The following is a 19,711-nucleotide window of genomic DNA, read 5'->3' on the forward strand; positions in this document are numbered from 1 at the left end:
TGCTGTCAACATTCATTCAAAAGAGATAAAGAGGAAGAGGGAGGGGTGGGGAGGGGAAGGAGAAGAAGAATTAAAAATGGAAGAATTGTAAAGTTAACGCTCAGTCTGTAATACGCTATCGCATATACGCATGGTGTGGGAAATCTGTTACTATGAGAATTAGGGGGCTTGTCTCCTTTAAAATCTCTAATAAATATACATAAAACGCAACCTTATTTTCTAGTAAGAAAGAAAGATTTTTTTTCCTCCTGTACAAAAGAGGCAGATTATTTGCAGAAACTGAAGTTAAAAATAGCTCTGGTGATATTGTCTGCAAAGCTGAGAAATGCTCTTTTGTGTTTCATGTTCTCGTTAAAGAGAGAAGGCAAAGGGAGTGTGAAATAAAGGGTGAGAAAACAAACACACTTTCTAAAAGAACAGTATGCAAAAAAACTCTCCCACTGACTTAGCAAAAGTAAAGTCGATAGTTGAGCTAATTTCATAAGTGTGAAGCTTCAGTAAGTGACTAAATAGATAATTTCTTTTTAGGGGGTAGAAGTAATAGTCTCCTCTCATGAGCTCATAAAATATATATGTTCTTCTGCCACCTTAGCTGGAAAAAAGGACCCCCTCTTTAAAAATTGAAAGAAAACAATTGATCAGGGCCTGAGGAAGTTCCAAAGAGGTAGAATGTTCCATTGCTTCCCATTCTTAATGTGTCTTTGCAGCATGTGCAAGAAGCATCTTAGATAAGGAGCAAACAAACAAAAAGGAAAAAGGGCAGTAATTCTGACTTAATAAGAAGCTCTGATCCTAATTTATGGGCTCCAGTTTTTTTCCTAGTAAGACACAAGATCATTTTTATTTTTATAAGACAGGAAGTCAGTACTTGATTTCACAACCATTGCACTGGAATAATATTTAACAAATGTGGAAGCTGTAAATAAGATGTGAACCATACCAGGAGTGGCAGGGCAGCAAATGTGCATCTGTAGACTGCTTCATGAAGCAAGACGGCGGTGGGGGGGGGGGGGGGGGGGTCTCATTAAAAATTCAGAAAATACATGTTACCCCACAACGGTGTAAAATGTATTGGAAAAAACTCATCAACAAACCAGTGGAACTAATGTTATGCAGATTAATTTCAGAGTCCTTTGACATCAAAGAAGTCATACAGACAAGTCTACGAAGAAGAATCCATGATGCCATCTGGAATTCAGGTTTCTAGTTCCAAACCAATTGGTAGCATGAATTAATCTTTTCAGTGGAAAGAATCTGGCATGACTGATAAATAAAATGTGCGATAGTAGTCACATACGTAATAAACAACACAGACAACCCCCCAATATACAACGTTCTCGCTACGCTAAACCTTGGTTACCTCAACAAGAATATATATGTGTAATATGAATTGGTAGATATTTTAGCACTGCAATTAATGTTGCCTATTATGTTTATTATATACTATTAAGTGTGGCTTAAAGATCTATTCTTAACATTTTTAAGGTTTATTTTCCCTTTTTGAATTAGGATTTAAGAGTGGCGAGACACTGCACTCGCTTGTCTCAGGAGGCGATCCTCAGCTCTAAGATCACGTGTTGTTTTCTGAGCACTTACTCTATGCCAGGCAGCAGGCAGAGGTGGTGGAGCCACGATTTGAACTGAGCCTCTTACTCCACATCACCTCCCAAACATGCATTTAGAGAGTGTGATTTCACAGCTAAAATCCCCTCACCCTCATTGGCTGTAGCCAGCAGTGACTTTGAAGTCTTTTATCCCTTCCTTCACCGACAGACGCTGGGGTGGGGAAGGCGGTACAAAGTTAGAGAACAGCTGTGTAGACCTTCTACATCACGACTTCACTCCTCAGGGTTCTGGAGTGGGTGTGTCCTTGCTCCGGTGTGTGGGATCGGGAGACCAGCCACTGTCACTGCACCAGTAGGTTCAAACCAGCTTCACTTCATCTAGGCCAGTTGAAGGAAGGGCCATCACCTTCCACAGTCCCTGCTAGCAGACGTAGTAGCATCTATTTCTGGGAGGAGTAGGTCTCCAGTAACCCAGAGAGGGAGTTCACACACCTCAACAGATCTGATGCAGCTGTTCTTTCTGGCTCTCACTTTCCCAATGTCTCAATTTCTTCAAAACTTAATTTAAGTGGTATGAAATCCTTCCTGAAAGAAGGTTGGACGTAAATACATAAAGCACCTCTCTGAGGCAACAGAGCTGGTTTGCCAACCTCATTCGTGCCTCTTTTTATTTAGTTCCCAGGCTGAATGTCACCCAAACTCAGAGCTCATGAAGTTGGTTTCAAAAACTAGCTGACATAAACAGATAGGAAACTGAACATCAGATTGAAGTGGCTGAGATTCTCTCTGCAACTCTAAAAGAGCTTCTGTATTAACATTTTGCTAAAGATGACTTCATATCAAATATCAGTTGATTTTCTTTAACCAGAGTAGGTGGCAGTGTAAGGAATCGTTACTGATGCCTGAAGTTCCTTAACTGGAAAATGTCTTTATACATCAATCAGAGAAAAGTTTGAAATGCAATGTCTCTCAGCCAATAATACCATGATTTAATTCTGCACTGAGTATAAATTATTAGTAATTCATAATGAGAAAGAAGAGAAAGGACAGAGAAATTCTGGTGCCTGCAGAAGATGGGGAAAGTGAATACCATACTAGACAATTTCTTGAGTAATTTCTTAAAATTACTCTATCACTGAAGATAGGCCCAATAAATACTTTCTGAGTAAACAAAAAATTGAATGAAAAATGGAAAAAAGGTGAGGGGAAACTTTTTGAAAATGGAAACTGATTCTACTTCTTTACTTTACACAGGGTAGTTAAACAGTATTTTGGCAACAAACCAGGACTAGACGGGAATTTCCTCCAGCTGATAAAGGAAAGGTATGAAAAACTTCCAGCTAGCATCATATTTAATGTAGGCAAACTGAAAGCTTTCCCCCTAAAGCTAAGAATGAGACAAAGATGTCCACCCTCTCCACTCCTATTCAGCATCGTACTGGAGGTCCTAACCAGAGCACTTAGGCAAGAAAAAGAAATAAAAGATGCACAAATTGAAAAAGAATAAGTAAAAAGATCTCTACTTGCAGATCATATGATCTTGTATATACAAAATCCAAAAGAATCCACTAAAAAATGATTAGAATTAAACCAATAAACAAATTCAGCAAAGTATCAGTATACAAAATCCATATACAAAAATCAGTTGTACTTTTGTACACTAGCAAGAAACAATCCAAAAATAAAGAAAACAATTCTATTTACAATAGCATAAAAATAGAATATTTGGGCAAAATTTTAACAAAAGCAGTACAAAACTTAAACTCTAAAAACTACAAGGCATTGTTGAAAGAAATTAAAGAAGATCTAAATAATGGAAAGACATCTTATGTTCATGGACCAAAAGAATTAATACATCTAAGATGGCAATACTTCTCAAATTAATTTAAAAATTCAATGCAAGCCCTGCCAAAATCAAAGGTGGATTTTTTTTTCAAAACTGACAAATTGATCATAAAATTCATATGGAAATGCAAGGGATCAAGAATAGCCAAGGAATTCTGGAAAAGAACAAAGTTTCAGGATACACAGTTCTGACTTGCAAGTTTACAACAAAGCTACAGTAATCAAGACACTGTGGTACTTGCATAAGGATTGACATATGGATCAATGGAATAGAATTGAAGTCCAGAAATAAACACTTATATTTATGGTTAACTGATTTTTGATAAGAATTTCAAGACATTTCAATGAGGAAAGAGTAGTCTGTTCAACACATGGTTCTAGGACAATTAGATATTCACATGCAAAAAAATGAAGTTGAACCCTTGCCTCACACCACACACAAAAATTAATTCAAATGTATTCATAGACCTACATGTAAGAGCTAAGACTATAAACTACTAAAATAAAATATAGAAGTAAATATTTGTGACCTTGGATTAGGCAATGATTTCTTAAATACGAACCAAAACCACAAGCAATAAAAGAAAAAGTAGACAAATTGGACTGCATCAGAATTAAAATTTTTTGTGTTTCAATGGACACCATCAAGAAAGTGAAATGACAACTTACAGAATGGGAGAAAATATTTGCAAATCATATATCTGACAAGGGATTTATACCAGAATACATAAAGAACTCTTACAAACTACAATAAAAAGACATATAGGGACTTCCTTGGCGGTCCAGCGGTTAAGACTTCACCTTCCAGAGCAGGGGGTGCAGGTTCAATCCCTGGTTGGGGAACTAAGATTCCACATGTCAAAAAACCAAAACGTAAAACAGAAGCAATATTGTAACAAATTCAATAAAGACTTTAAATATGGTCCACATCAAAAAAATCTTTTAAAAAAAAGACATATAAACCAATTTTAAAATGGGCAAAGATTTAAATAGACATTTCTCCAGAGAAAATTATACAAGCACGTGACAAGAAAAAGATGCTCAATGTCATTAGTTATGAGGGAAATGCAGATCAAACCACAATGAAATACCATGTCACACCCACTAGGATGGCTAAAATAAAAAAGATGACAATAGAAAGTGATCACGAATATGTGAAGAAATTGGAACCCTCATTCATTGCTGGTGGGAATGTAAAATGGTGCAGCTGCTTTGGAAAATAGTTTGGCAAATGCTCAAAATGCTAAACATAGAGTTACCATATGACTCAGCAATTCCATTCCTAAGTATATTCCCAAGGGAATTGAAAACATGAGTTCACACAAAAACATGCATGCTTAAACCAAGATTATTCATAATAGCCAAAAGTGGTAATAACCCAAATGCCTTCTACTGATGAGTGGATAAAAAAATGTGGGTTTGTTTTAAATGAATATTATTTGGCAATTTTTTAAAAAATGAAGTACTGATACATGCTACAATGTGGATGAACCTTGAAAATATTATGCTAAGTGAAAGAAGCTTGTCACAAATGGTCACAAATTATTTGATTCCATTTATGTGAAATGTCCAGAAATGACAAATAGAGAAAGAAGCCAAGGCAGGAGGGAGGGAGTGGGAAATCACTCCTAATATGTATGAAGTTTGTTTTTAGGGTGATGGAAGTATTCTAAAATTAAGTTGTGATGGCTGCATGGCTGTGAATATATTAAATACTAAAAAACAACTGTATACTTTAAATGGGTGAATTTTACGGTGTATGAAATATATCTCAAATCTTATAAAAACATACTTTGGCATAGGATCTATTAGGAAGAAACAGATCAATCTATCATAGAACTTAATTTTCAAATTTGGATTAAGAAATTTTGGTAGACACCATGAGTTGGCAACCCAGCAACCATTCTCCTCTTGTTTCTGGGAATAGAATTCCAATTTTGTCCAGGTAAGGGGCAACAGCATGCCTAACCCCAGGTGAGCATTAATTGGCCTAATTAATCATGGTATCCTCATTTACCTTTGAAAGTGACTAGTTTAGGGTTGTCAGATGACCCAGTCCTGGCTTTTGACACAAAAGAGGAATATTCTGCTGAGAGTCTTCAAGGGATAAAAAGTTCTGGATTAAAAAAAGATCCCTCCATTCCCTGCTTTTTGACTTTATTTAGTAAAGAAGTGATACTTGTGAGGGCATAATCATGAGGACAGAGAAGCTGCCCAGAGCTGCTGTGTTAGCCGCCTCTGGAACCAATTACCATCAGAGTTCTCCTAAAATGAGATTTATTAATAAACCCCACTGTTTAAACTACATTCTGTCAGGTAGGCTGTATATTGTAGCCAAAAGCCTGCTAATTTTTTGTATTGGAGTATAGTTGCTTTACAATATTCTGTTAGTTTCTGCTGTACAGAAAAGTGACTCAGTTATACATATACATATATCCACTCTTTTTTAGATTTCTTTCCCATTTAGGTCACAGCAGATCATTGAGAAGAGTTCCCCGTGCTATACAGTAGGTTCTCATTAGTTACCTATTTTATAAAACATAAAACATATAAACATTTAGTAGTATGTTTATACATAGTAGTGTATATATGTCAATCCCGAGCTCCCAATTTATCGCCCCCACCCCCCAGCTTTCTCCCCTGGTAACCATAAGTTTGTTCTCTACATCTGTGACTCTATTTCTGCTTTGCAAGTAAGTTCATCTGTAACATTTTTCTAGATTCCACACATAAGCGATATTACGTGCTATTTGTTTTTCTCTTTCTGACTTACTTCACTCTGTATGACAATCTCTAGGCCCATCCACATCTCTGCAAATGGCACTATTTCATTCCTTTTTATGGCTGAGTAATATTCCATTGTATATATGTACAGCATCTTCTTTATCCATTCCTCTGTTGATGGACATTTAGGTTGCTTCCATGTCCTGGCTATTGTAAATAGTGCTGCAATAAACATCCGGGTGCATGAAATGGTGCTAATTGATACATTTTCTCTTAAGTGGGCTTACTTGTGAATTCTCCTAAAATTACATTTCAGTCCTACATCAATGCTCTTCTTTAGAAGATGAGATAAAATTGATCTAGATTGTTTCAGAAGACAGGCCTAGCACTAGTCAGTGAAAGGTATAAGAAAGGAGCATTTTGAAATAATGCCATTTGCAGCAACATGGGTGGACCTAGAGATTATCATACTAAGTGAAGTGAGTCAGACAGAGAAAGACAAATATCATATGATATTACTTATATGTGGAATCTAAAATATGATCAGGGACTTCCCTGATGGTCCAGCGGTTAAGACTCCATGCTCCTAATGCAAGGGGCCCGGGTTTGATCCCTGGTCAGGGAACTAGATCCCGCATGCATGCCGCAGCTAAGAAGCCCACATGCCGCAACTAAAGATCCCGCATGCTGCAACTAAGACCCGGCGCAGCCAAAAATAAATAAATAAAAATAAAATAAAATATGATCAAATGAACTTATTTACAAAACAAAAACAGACTCGCAGACATAGAAAACAAACTTACGGTTACCAAAGGAGAAAGGGAGGGGGGAGGGATAAATTAGGAGTTTGGGATTAGCAGATACACACTACTACATACAAAATAGATAAAAAACAAGGTCCTACTGTATAGCACAGGGAACTATATTCAATATCTTGTAATAAACTATAATGGAAAAGAATATGAAAAATCACTTTGCTGTACACCAGTAAGTAACAGAACGTTGTAAATTAACTATACTTCAATAGAAGGAAGGAAGGAAGGAAAGAAGGAAAGAAAGAAAGAAAGAAAGAAAGAAAGAAAGAAAGAAAGAAAGAAAGAAAGAAAGAAAGAAAGAAAGAAAGAAAGAAAGAAAGAAAGAAAGAAAGAAAGAAAGAAGGAAAGAAGGAAGGAAGGAAGGAAGGAAAGAAAGAAAGAAAGAAAGAAAGAAAGAAAGAAAGAAAGAAAGAAAGAAAGAAAGAAAGAAAGAAAGAAAGAAAGAAAGGAAGGAAGAAAGAAAGAAAGGAAGGAAGAAATAGACAAGAAAAACAACTTTCTCCACTTGAAATGGATCAGAGGACCCTCTGCCTTTGTTAGGAAGCAAAGGGGCTCGTGAAGATTACATGTCAAGAATGCTGCTAACATGCATCATTTGGGGTCTGGACTGGAGCATTCATAAAATTCCAAATTCATGTTTCTTAATTCTCACATGAAAAGCCCTAAGATCACAGACTCATTTTCATACAGAAGATGAAATCAAGCAGCTCTGCTTCCAGATTTGTCAATGTTTTATAACACTGTTAGTCTGATCTCAAACTAACAACCAGAAGCCAGATCTTGATTGGTTTTGTCTAATTCTTTAAGAAAATGTGAAGAGTATCTTACCATTTAAGAGAATTTTATAAATTATTTTAGAAGTGAATAAGAAATAAATCATGATTGAAGAACAGACATCTTAATAAGTCTGAAAAAATGGTCGTTTTTCTTATTTAAATTGTTTATCTTAATAGAAACTAGGAAATGTGTGAAAATATCTATAATTCTCATAATGGAATCTCTTTATAAACCTGTAGGCGTGGAATTTACACTTGTCTCATAATTGTGATTTAATTCTTTATATATACAATTGCTTTAAGCAATATGAATTGACCTAAATCAATGCAAAATTAGCTATGAAATACTGAGGCAATTGCATATCTTATTTAGTGATAGAATTAATGCCACAGAGGAAGATATTACCGTTGTTGCTGGGGATTTTTTCATATTCAAAAGTTATTGGGAAAAGACAATTGCACAATCCACTTAGAGAATAGTGATGTGAGCTCCATGGACCCACTCACCAATGTAACAACCATGACTGGTGAAAATTATTTTTTGAAAAACAAAACAACCATTTAAAGTCTCCGGAAATTGTACTGAGGAAATATACTAAGGAAATGAGGAATCACATATTCAAGAAAATCTACTAAATTTTGGTAAGGACAGAAAGAATCCATGGCACTTAAGCTACAACCTGCTCCACCCATCCAGCTCAGCATGATGGAAGCTCTATTCCAGGTGGGTGTGGCCAAGAAGATGGGGTTCTCTCTCCCCCCAATTCCCAATCAGTGGCTATAGTATCTCCCTGGCAGGGGTAGGCCACCAGCATTTCTCATTCCTGCCATCAGGTCTGTGTTACAGAGGCTGAATTACAAGTAAGTGTGGTTAAGAAGTCAAGGGCCCCTTCTTCCACCAAGCCGCACTCAGAGGGCAAAGGCTCTACCTTAACTGCAACAGGCTGAGAATATAGGAGCTCCAATTGCCCTCATCTCAGTTCACTCATAGGTTGGAGTTTCCACACCAACAAAGGCAAGCTGAGAAGATTAGAGGCTACTGCACCAACCCAGCACTCTGCTCCTAAAGCAGGGTGTCACTCAGAGAAGCATGCCTCGGTCCCTGCCTTCAGCTCTGCAGCCATGAATCAGAGATTTTGCCAGAAACCAGAGAGTTCTGAAATTCACCCCAAATAAATGACTTTATTTGAAACCGAGTATGGGAAAATAGAAGCCTAAGGGCACTGGAAAACAATGGAAATTTTTGGTGGTAAGCAATTAAGAGGAGGCTGGTAGCTTTATGAGAGCTAAAGCTAAGCCACAGGCTGGCTAATTTCCCAGAGAAAACCAGGGGAAGGTACAGTTAATAAGAGCACTTCTGGGGTTAGAACAAACTTCCAAAACTGGCCTCAAAAATTACCCCTGGAAACAGGCCTGAATTTAACTGGATTAGACTGTGGAGCAATTTATACCCAAAGGTGTGAAAAACAATAAAGCAATCAACCTGGCAATTAGTGGCGTCTAACAGCTGGTTGTGATACCAACAGGGGCAGACAGCTTGACTGAGTGATCAGGGAAAATGACAAAGAACCCTGATAAAACCCCTGTCATCTCGGTGACTCTGTACATGCCCAAGGCTGTGCCTTCTCACATCAGAGGCTTCACACAACAGAGAAAGCAAACTTCTCTCAAAAAGTCCAGCCAGAACACTAAGCAAGCAAGCAATAACAATATGCCCTAGGTTGGGTGAAGTCAATATCCAGAGTTGCTATAAAACATTAACTAAAATATTCAATTTCCAACAAGAAATTTGCGACATGCAGAAAAATTAAAAGTGTGACCCACACCCAGGGAAAAAAGCAGGCAACAGAAACTGCCTGGATCCAGATGTTACACATAACAGGCAAAGACTTCAAAACAGTCATTGCAGGGAATTCCCTGGCAGTCCAGTGGTTAGGACTCCACACTTTCACTGCCTAGGGCCCGGGTTTAATCCCTGGTCAGGGAACTAAGATCCCACAGGCCGCATGGCATGGCAAAAAAAAAAAGAAGAAGAAGAAGTAAAGACAATATCTCATCAAGTAGAGAATATTAATAAAGATAAATTATTTAAAAAGAGAAACAAATACAAATTCTAGAGATGAAAAGTATCATAACTTAAATTTTAAAAGTATTATAGTAGATTTGAGCTGGTGGAAAAAAGAATCTATAAATTTGAAGATAAATCAATAGAGATTATGCAATCTGAAGAACAGAGGAAAAAAGAATTTTTAAAAATGAGCAGAGCCCCAGAAAAATGTGGGACACCAACATATATATAGTGGGAGTACCAGAAGGAGAGAAGAGAGAAAGGAACAGAAAGCTAAAAACTTCCTATATTTGTTTTAAAAAAAAATTAACCTACACATCCAGGAAGCTCAACTAAATTTAGGTAGGATAAACAAAAGAGATTTAGACACATCATAGTAAAAGTGCTGAAAGATGAATAGAAAGAGAAAAGTCTTGGAAGCAGTGAGAGAAAAACAGCCTCTCCTGTACAAGGGAACCCTAACAAATTAGCAACTGACTTGTCATTAGAAACAAGGGAGTTTAGAAGGTAGTGGGATGATGTATTCAAAGTGTTGTACAAAAAAACCTGTCAACCAAATATGAAACAACCAGCAAAACTATCTTACAAAAATGAAAGCAAAATAAAGACATTCCCAGACAAACAAAAACTGAGAGAATCTGTTGCTAGCAGACCCATCTTCCAAGAAACACTAAAAGAAGTTCTTCAGTCTAAAATCAAGTGATGGGGCTTCCCTGGTGGCGCAGTGATTAAGAATCTGCCTGCCAATGCAGGGGACATAGGTTCAAGCCCTGGTGCAGAAAGATCCCACATGCTGCGGAGCAACTAAGCCCATGAGCCACAACTACAGAGCCTGTGCTCTAGAGCCCACGAGCCACAACTACTGAGCCCACGAGCCACAACTACTGAAGCCTGCACACCTAGAGCCAGTGCTCCACAGCAAGAGAAGCCACCACAATGAGATGCCCGCGCACCGCAGCAAAGAATAACCCCCGCTCGCCACAACTAGAGAAAGCCCGTGCGCAGCAACAAAGACCCAATGCAGCCAAAATTAAAATAAATAAAATAAATAAATAAATTTTAAAATAAATAAATAAAAATAAAATAAAGTGATGCCTGATGATAATTCAAACACACACACAGACCACACACAAAGCACAGGTAAAGGTAATTATGTAATTATAAACATATAGAGGCATATCTCATCTCCTTTCTTCTCACAACTGATTTAAAAAGCAATTATATAAAATAACATGTATATAGTTGGGTTTATAACACATAGAAATGTAATATATTTGAAAGTAACAGCACAGGAGAGGTAGGTGGGAGCAAGGAGTAAGGAAATTACACTCCATGATAACTTGAACCCACAGGAGCAAATGAAGGGAACCAGAAATGGTAAACAAGAAGGGAAATACAACACACTCTGTAACTATATGCTTGCTCTTCTTCCTTCTGTTTCTTTAAAAGACACAAAATTATATAAAATATGTTTTATATATTTATATTATATTAAAACATATTATATATATAACAATAATAACCCCATAAAGAAGGAAGAAGGAGGGACTTCCCTGGTCGTCCAGTGGTTGGGATTTCGCCTTCCAATGCAGGGGGTGCGGGTTCAATCCCTGGCCAGGAAGCTGGGATCCCACATGCCCCACGGCCAAGGAACCAAGGCATGGAACGGAGGCAGTATTGTAACAAATTCAATAAAGACTTTAAAGAAAAAGAAGGAAGAAGGAGTAGAGCTATATAAAAGTAATATTTTGATATCCAACTGTAATTAAGTTAGTATAAATCTGAAGTAGATTCTGATTAGTTAAGATGTATTTGGCAAGCTCTAGATAAAACACCATAAAACCCTCAAAATAGTGAAAAAAAATCATTAAAGTAATTAAAATGTTACACTAAAAAATATTCACTTAATGTTAAAGGAAAGAAAAAGACAGTCACATTCACTAATGCAAGTGGATGCTGGACAATCCAAACACTAAAAATATGAAAAACAATTAATAGGAAGATGCTTTCCCCCAAATTGGTCTAAGATCCCAATAAATTCAAGGATCTCCTTACAGTGGTAAGAAAAGTTCTTTAAGGGTTTATCCTTAAGAGGAGAACCTACTGATAATTCTCTTCTTCCTTGCCACCTAGGGGGTAATATAATTATGTAAATATCTCATGGTGACCCACTGACTGATGAGCAATGGATGTGGAATTCTTGAATAGGAAGTAAATAAACTGACTCAAAAGCTGCGATGGTATGGGGTCTATGTGACTCACAGCTTGTTCATACAGGATTCAGAACATCTCTCTTTAGTACACTTCACATGTCTGAAAATATGATACAATTTTCAGGGAAAAGAAGTTAACTCCATGCACTTTTGTGGAAAGATCAATCTGTTCAAAAGCAGGTAGTGTCCTGAAGCTCTAATTGTTTTAGAGAAAAGGGGGCAAGCGACTCCCGTTTAGAACGCTGACTGACCTTGATAGGCACTCTAACCTCAATAGAGCTTTTGAACAGATAAATAGAAACTACCACATTTCTCCCAGATTAGACATAACCAAAATCCCTTCTTGGAGTCATCGGTAAGGAATTTGCTTAATAACTGAACCTGTGGTCTCTGGACGCTCTGTCAATGGCAGGAATGAATAAGGACAAGGATACAGTCGCAGGCAAGAATAAAGGAGGATACTTTGTGCCTGAATTTACTGCTCTCTCCCTTTTTTTTTTAAATCTCTATCTTCTAGTTCTTCTTATCTATTTATAGAAAACAAAATTATTCCTTAAATCTGAATGCATGAGAGGAACATCTATAAATTCATGGCTTAAGCAGATCTTTATGTAAATGATTACAGAATAATAAAATCAGATGTCCAAAGTAAATGATTTCCATTACCACTAACCCATGGCAAGATTCCCTTATTCTATTTTAAGCAGCTTCAAATTTACTTGTGGTCTTTTATCTCAATTTCATTTTAATAACATATTTCCTAGTTTATAGGGAGCTTGCCTGAACACTGAAGGAAACAAAACAAAACAAAACAAAACTCCACTGTACTCACTTTTATTAACAAGACTTTATGGGAAATTTTGCCTACTGAGGAATTTTCTTTCAAATTTCACTGAAATAGCGAATCAAACTGCTCTTCAGATCTACTGTAATTCCCTTTACAATTTCACAGTTCTTATTCCACTTTCACTTGAAAAAGTTACTTTTTTTAGAGACCAAAGAAAACCTAACTCCGGTTTCTGAATAAAAGTACCAAGAATAGTGAAAACGTGGGCAGATCGAGGAAGCATTTGAAAGGTTTAATTGGAGAAATGATTGATCGATCTTTGCATAGCTCCTTATTATCACTCAGCTGTCTCAATTTTTCTAGTTTTATTCATTTTTCTTTATTTCCACTAAAATCCCAAATGTCTTTATTTTTCTGCAGTAAATTAAATCTATGAATGGAGATACACATTTTTACTTATCCATACTTGGTATACGTTATGCTTTCTGTAGATTGATGTCTTTCATCAGTTTTGGAAAATTCTCTAATCATTATTTTTTTAATATTCTCTTTACTCCCTTCTCTCCATTCACCCCTTCAGGAAATATGTGAGAGTCATACACTGTCTCCATCATGTCTCATTTTGCTTTGTTTAGAATAAAATCACAATTCTTTGTTAAAGTGGGTTTATTCACTTTATTAAAATAAAGTACGTTTTAATTATTAATTGACACAATTTAGAAATGACCAAATTACAGGTTAAGTACCTTGCTGAGCATAGTAACTTCTTATGCTTCACCATTTCCTAATTTTTAAGTAGACTTTATTGCAGTATAATTTACACACAGTAAAAATGGATAAATTCTTATTGGAAATGGATAAATTCTGACAAATGTGTTCACTCATGTAACCAATGCCCCATTTAAGATACAGAATATCTCCCCAGAGGGTTTCCTTGTTCTGGTTGGTATTCAATCAATACCTCCACCACCACACCCTAGTCAATCACTGGTCTGAATTCTATCAATATCAATTTGTCTGTTCAAGAATTTCATCAAATAAACAGAATCATACAGTCTTCCTGCTTTTCTGTCCAAATTCTCTTGTTCAGAATAACGTCTGGGACATCAATCTTAGTAGTATTTTTTTTTTTCTTTCTTGAATCTGTCTCCTCAGGCAAGGGAGACAAAAGCAAAAATAAACAAATGGGACTACATCAAACTAAAAAGCTTTTGCATAGTGAAGGAAACCAGCAACAAAATGAAAAGACAACCTACTGGGGCTTCCCTGGTGGCGCAGTAGTTAAGAATCCACCTTCCAACGCAGGGGACACGGGTTCGAGCCCTGGCCCAGGAAGATCCCACATGCCGCAGAGCAACTAAACCCGTGCGCCACAACTACTGAGCCTGCGCTCTAGAGCCCGCGAGCCACAACTGCTGAAGCCCGCGCGCCGAGAGCCCGTGCTCCGCAACAAGAGAAGCCACCGCAGTGAGAGGCCCGCGCACCGCGACGAAGAGTAGCCCCCACTCGCCGCAACTAGGGAAAACCCGCGCGCAGCAACGAAGACACAATGCAGCCAAAAATAAATAAATAAAATAAATAAATTTTTTTAAAAAAGGCAACCTACTGAATGGGAGAAGATATTTGCAAATTATATATCTGATAAGGGGTTAATATCCAAAATATATAAAGAACTCACACAGCTCAATATCAAAAAAAAAAAAAAAAAGCCAATCCAATTAAAAAATGGGCAGAGGACCTGAATAGATCTTTTTCCATAGAAGACATACAGATGACCAACAGGCACATGAAAAGATGCTTAACATCACTAAACATCAGGGAAATGCAATCAAAACCACAATGAGAGACCACCTCACACTTGTCAGAAAAGCTATTATCAAATAGACAACGAATAACAAGTGTTGACGAGGATATGGAGAAAAGGGAACCCATGTGCACTGTTGGTGGGAATGTAAATTGGTGCAGCCACTATGGAAAGCAGTATGGAGGGTCCTCAAAATTTTTAAAATAGAACTATCATACAATCTAGTAATTCCAATTCTGGATATTTTTCTGAAGAAAACAAAAACACTACTTCAAAAAGATACACACACCTCAGTGTTCATTGCAGCATTATTTACAATTGCCAAGAAATGGAAACAACCTAAGGGTCCATCAACAGATGAATGGATAACAAAGATGTGGTATAGATACACAACAAAATACTACTTGGCCATAAAAAAGAACAAAATCTTGCCATTTGCGACAACATGGATGGACCTAGACCTACTATGCTAAGTGAAATAAGTCAGACAGAGAAAGACAACTATCACATGATTTCACTTACATGTGGAGCCTTCAAAACAAAGCAAACAAAGCAAAACAGTAACAGACTCATAGATACAGACACTCTGGTGGTTGCCAGAAGGGAGGGGAGGTGGCGGCTGGGTGAAACAGGTGAAGGAGATTAAGGAACAAACCTCCACTTATAAAATAAATAAGTCACTGAGATGTAACATACAGCATAGGGAACATAGTGGATACCATAACAACTTTGTATGGTGAGGGATGGTAACTGGACTTGTGCTGATCAATTCACAATGTATGTAAATGTTGAATCACTATGTTGTACACCAGAAACTAATATAATACTGTATGTCTACTATACTTCAATAAAAAATAAAATTGGGACTTCCCTGGTGATCCAGTGGGTAAGACTCTGCACTCCCAATGCAGGGGGCTTGAGTTCGATCCCTGATCGGGGAACTAGATCCCATATGCCTGATGCAACTAAGAGTTCTCATGCAGCAACTAAAAGATCCCACATGCAGCAACTAAGACCCGGAGCAGCCTAAATAAATAAATAAATATTTTTTTAAAAAATAAAAATAAAATAACATTTTTAAAAATTCAGAATGATGTCTAGGAGATTCATCCATATCATTGCATAAATCAATAGTTTGTTTCTTTTTATAGTTGAATAGTATTCCATTGTATGAATATACCACAATTTGTTCATCCACATTCATTCATTACATATGAGGAATCTAAATTGTTACATTATGATATTATATATCTTCAGTATAAGATATGATATATAAAAATTTTGTAACCTCTAACTGGCTTCTCTCACTCCAATCTCCAGGACATTCTCACTGCCAAGATCAACTTCCCTTTCATCATGACAATCTTCTGTTAAACTTTGCCCTAGTCCACTGCTGAAAGTAATCCCTTTTGCTTTCTAGTTTCATTTCATGTGATGCACCAATTACTACTTTGGGTTATGGTTCCTTAGGTATCTATCTAATTTCAACTACTAGACTCTAAGCTGCTTGAGGTCAGGATCCAAGTGAGTTTGGTCTCTGCTTGTGCACAGCACTTAGCCAAGGACTAGCTTGTGGCACGTGGCCAACAAATGGCTGCTGATCAGAGAAATTAACAAGTGCATTCCTCCACTCAAGATTAGCTTCAGCGACTCTCCCCATTTTGCAGCTTGTTGTTCAAAACCTTCCACAGCTAGCTGTAACCTAGCTTTGCAGTTGCATTCATGTGGTTTTTCATACATAATAGCTCTTCTCCAGTTACGTTAGCGTATTTGCTGAGTTCCATGCCTTTTTCTATGATGTTTTTCCTGTCTGGTAGAAAACACACACACACACACACACACACACACACCTTTATAGTTATTCTCTCCACCTTCCTAACAAGAGTAGAATCCCAAGGTTCCCGTTTCCACAAGAATCTCCCACCGTTCAACATCTCCACATCTTTGTCGATTGGGACCACACAAATAAGCAGTTTCAAACGGTGCCCAGTAGGGGGAGGTGTGCCCATAATCTCCCACAAATTCCAAAGGTTTTCCGTAGCCCTGGAGATTTTAAAGAGGCTATGTGTTTACAGAAACTTCTCACGGATTAAAGAATAAATAAACAGCAGCTCAGCCATCTCCTTCGTCAAACCTCTCACAGGCTACGAGTGATCTCCACTAACCGAAGCCCCGTAACTGAGGTCCTAATAGCAAAGGCAAAACCATCTGACCATTTTTAATCTCTGTGATTTAAAACACAGCCAGTTCATTTTTCAAAGTTACATCTGGAGGACCTCACTCTATTTGCATTCTCACTTTTTTAAAAAAAATCAATAAACTGTATTAACAGAATGAGTGTTGAATCTGTGTGGTTGAATCAGGAGCCATTCTTACCTTTCATAAGCAGAGATTAGTTAAAATGAAAAAAACAGGCTCTGTACTGCCCACTTCTTCCCCGTCTCCACCCACTTCTTCCCTCCATGTAGATTTTTAAAATATGTTTTATATCTGTTTACCAAATGGCAGTTGTTTTTTATGTACTAGATTTAAGATACCACAGGATTCGGCTTGACTCAAGTGTTAATAATCATTGATTCACGCGGATCACAAACCAGAAGTGAACAGTCGTCGTGAAATACAGAAACCATGTCACATCACAGGGAGCAAAAGATGGCCCAGCCCGTTCTCACGCCGGGGCACATGGATCTCACAGAGAACAAATAAAGTTCAGTGTTCCATAAGTTTATAAATTAATGAAACTGGAAGAGATCATTGCATTTCATAGATGAGAAAAGTAAGATCCAGAGAGATCAAAGTGACCATTTCAAGACACCACAGCCAGTTAGTGACAAAATAGAGACTAGCATCCGACCCTTTGGACCAGTTTCCTGTAGGGTGCTCTTCATCCACATACACCATTTATTGTTCTTGCAGTGTCAGCAAGAGATGGTATCTTAAAAGGATCTTTTTTGTGCCCAGGACCTTTAAAGACATACAAAGAAGGCAATGCAAACACCGGGTTGGCTTGAATAACTCCCCTCTAAGGAGCCAGCCAGGCTCTCAGCTCAAGGCTGTCATGTTAGCACCTTTTTGAAAAAGTGAGAAGGATCAGCAAGGAGGAAACAAAATCCATTCTTAGTGTCTATTGTATATGTCAGCACACATCCTATTCATTTCTCCTGTAATTTATTTATTGGGTGGAGTAAGAGCCAGGATGTGTTATTATATTAGGAAGTTATTTGTCCCTTGAATCTAGAGATTATGCCTACGGCTCACATTATATCAGAGGTAGGATGGAAATGCTAAAAGCTACATTAAAATGACAGTGCTTAATAACAATGGCACTTGAAACTTATGACACCATTCAGGGTGGATCTCAAAGCACTTGGCAAATATTCATTACATTTCAACACAGTATGATGTCCAAAGAGCATCAGCTTGTGGTTTCCTTTTCATAAGTCAGAGGAACGAAAAATCATTGCCTTTCGGGCTTCCCTGGTGGTGCAGTGGTTAAGAATCCACCTGCCAATGCAGGGGACACGGGTTCGAGCCCTGGTCCAGGAAGATCCCACATGCCGCGGAGCAACTAAGCCCATGCACCACAACTACTGAGCCTGTGCTCTAGAGCCCACGAGCCACAACAACTGAAGCCTGTGCACCTAGAGCTCACGCTCTGCAACAAAAGAAGCCACCGCAATGAGAAGCCCACGCACCACAACAAAGAATAGCCTCCGCTCGCCGCAACTAGAGAAAGCCCACACGCAGAAACGAAGACCCAACGCAGCCAAAAATAAATAAATAAAATAAATAAATTTTAAAAAGACTTTAAAAAAAAATCATTGCCTTTCGAAAATCTGTTTTGTTTTTAGCCCTAACATTTTTATTTTTAATTATGCATAAATTACCTAATTAATTTGTAAATTACCTAAAAGCCTCTTAGCAATAAGTTTATATAAGTTCTAATTAAATAAATAAAGTGATTGACTTCATCGGGATCAGAACTTGAAAGTCCTGGGCTCATTCAGAAGAAATACTAACTTTTCTGGCTTCGTGATATAAAATTCATACAAAGAACCCTCACAAAACATCATCTGAAATTCCAAGGGTGGAAGGTATAAAGCAACCCACCATGGATTATAGCAACTTTTTAAAAAATTACAGAAGCTAAAATTCTCCCCTGAACTATCTTTATTAAAAATTAATCCAGGAATTCAGGTTTGGAGATGAGGTAGGAGGATGGGTGGGAGGGAATTAGAGAAGGAGGAGAAGCGAAGACTTTAAATATGTATGATTTTTATTTGAAATCAGAGAGAGATTCCCTACTTTGAAAACTTGAAGTGTCGTGATAATTAAATACTTCAGATATTTCATATTATATCTGATGGGTTTTGACTTCAAAGGAGCTAGGAGGGCAAAGTGTCCGCCAACACAGGGCTTTCACTGCAGCTCCCCGAAGCCTTCATTGTCATCACAGAAGGTTCAGCATAGTTCTTCCCAACACAGCACCCTGGGGACAATTTCTCCACTCTAAAATGGTTAATGAGATGTAAGTGGAACGTATTGGACAGAGTCCCAAGAAAAGTTTCTAAAAGAGGGCTCACTCAGCTAGGAAGGGTGCTTTTGGTTGATTACCCCCATGCCTCCTTATTCCTGCTTGGAATGGGGACATGATCGCTGGAGTTCCAACAGTCATTTTGTATCTCGAGGTAGATGTTGAAAAAAGGAGGCCACGCTCTGAGGGTGGTGAAAGAAAGATGAAAGGAACCTGCACATGTGATGACAGCTTTGATGCCATACCCTCCCTGAACTGCCTGCCTTGGGATTTTACATAATAGAAAGCCCCTTACTTGAGTTTTTCTTTATTTATTCACTAACACAGCCAGATCCATGACCTTTAGAGTTTAACTTTATTTCCCTTTTAAAACCGCCTTCAGGGACTTCCCTGGTGGCGCAGTGGTTAAGAATCCGCCTGCCAATACAGGGAACACAGGTTCGATCTCTGGTCCGGGAGGAGCAACTAAGCCCGTGTGCCACAACTACTGGTCCTGTGCCCTAGAGCCCGTGCTCCGCAACAAGAGAAGCCACCGCCACGAGGAGCCCGCGCACCGCAACGAAGAGCAGCCCCCGCTCGC

Source organism: Eschrichtius robustus, chromosome 2 (assembly GCF_028021215.1).
Source record: "Eschrichtius robustus isolate mEscRob2 chromosome 2, mEscRob2.pri, whole genome shotgun sequence".
In the NCBI taxonomy this organism is placed as follows: Eukaryota; Metazoa; Chordata; class Mammalia; order Artiodactyla; family Eschrichtiidae; genus Eschrichtius; species Eschrichtius robustus.